Here is a 1,633-nt window from a genome sequence, read left to right as displayed (position 1 = left end):
GGCTGGCATGTGGTGCTGGGGATTGAACCGCGGTCCCTGTGCTTTGCTGAGCTTGTTCTAAGTAGGTGCTTTAGACCACTGAGCCATCTCACCAGCCCAACATTTTATATCTTTTGACTTATAATTTGTTTTATTTTACCTAAAATAAGGATTGAAACTTGAGGAATAGTATATCTTTTGTGTTCTCATAGACAAAAAAACATCAAAAATCAAAACACTGAAAACCCAAAACACCAAGACAATACAGAAAATAAATATTAAAGACAATGATCATATAGTAAGGATTACTGACATGACAAAGACAATGCAGGGGCTATCTGTGTCAGCCGGTGTCACAGCACTTGCCAAGCATGTGCAAGGCCCTGGGTTCATTCTCCTAGTACCACAAAGTGCTTGTGTGGGAACAGTGTTCACAGAAATGACAATAAACACTTTAAGAAGCTTGTACAGGTGGTGGTGCATTAAAACAATAAACAAAATCAGGTACAACTCCAAGAGGCAACCCAGAATGGGAATCAAGCTGAGACTGCGAGGCATTGCACCTGAGCTGCAGCGTGTCCACTCTCTTGGAGGTCACAAGGCGATACCTGCTTTATCGTGGTCAAGATTACGTCACCATATCAAGCTTAAAAAGTACCACTGGCTGGACATTGGAACATGCTTCCTCAGGACTCTTGATCTTTTTCTGTGATCAGCACTAGTGAGTCAACAACAAATGTTTGAAACCAAGCAAAGCAAAGCAAAGGAAAACAAAACAAGATGAAAACATTGTGTGACAAATTTCATAAATAAGAAAAACAGATACCAGAAATTCACACAGTGCTGACCTTGGGGAGGTGGGAATCCTAGAACAGTGTGTTAGTGTACTGCTTGTTTAGTGGACATTTCAGGAAGGAATATGCTAATTTTCTTTTTTTTCTATGCTGACATTCAAGGTTTAGATTTTCAGGGACATTTCATGTGAATATATCTAGATTTATTTTTTGATAAGGTTAATAGCTGTGGGGGCCGGGAGATGGCTCAGTAGAATAAGCATTTGCCTGGCAAGCACAAGGACCTGAGTTCAATCCCCGGTTCCACCAAAAAAAAAAAAAAGGTTAATAGCTGTGTAAGCTAGCACTATACATTAGACTGTAACTTACTTTTAGCAAGATGATTATAAAGTCCTTTATATTATTGTGGAAATGATGGAAAACATGCCAAGATTCTAACAAGGTTGGCTGGGTTGCAGGATTAAACAGTTTGTGTCAAAGAGAACTGACTCAAGGCTCTTTGATCCTGTTCTGGTTTCTGCTTTTATCAAAAGCTAGAGAAAGTACTTTTATTAAGTTTGTGCATGAGGCCGGGGAGATAGCTCAGTTGAATAAATACGTGCCTGGCAAGCCCAAGGGCCTGAGTTCAATCCCCGGTTGCAAAAAAAAAAAAAAAAAAAAAAATTGTGGATGACAATTTTGGGAGCAGTTTTTCATGAATTAGATAACAGAGTCAAAAATTTAACTAATCTTGTTATTTTTGGAATAATTATCCCAAGCCAGTGAGAATACTCTTATGTTTGCACTAAGTCTAGAAACTGATTAAACAAGCGACCCATGCCTGTGGTGGAGTGGATCTATGGAAATTTCTATAAAAAAAA

Source organism: Octodon degus, unplaced genomic scaffold (genome assembly GCF_000260255.1).
Source record: "Octodon degus isolate 3935 unplaced genomic scaffold, OctDeg1.0 scaffold00140, whole genome shotgun sequence".
In the NCBI taxonomy this organism is placed as follows: Eukaryota; Metazoa; Chordata; class Mammalia; order Rodentia; family Octodontidae; genus Octodon; species Octodon degus.
The sequence above is the reverse complement of the archived record's forward strand: the minus strand, read 5'-3'. Positions refer to the sequence as shown.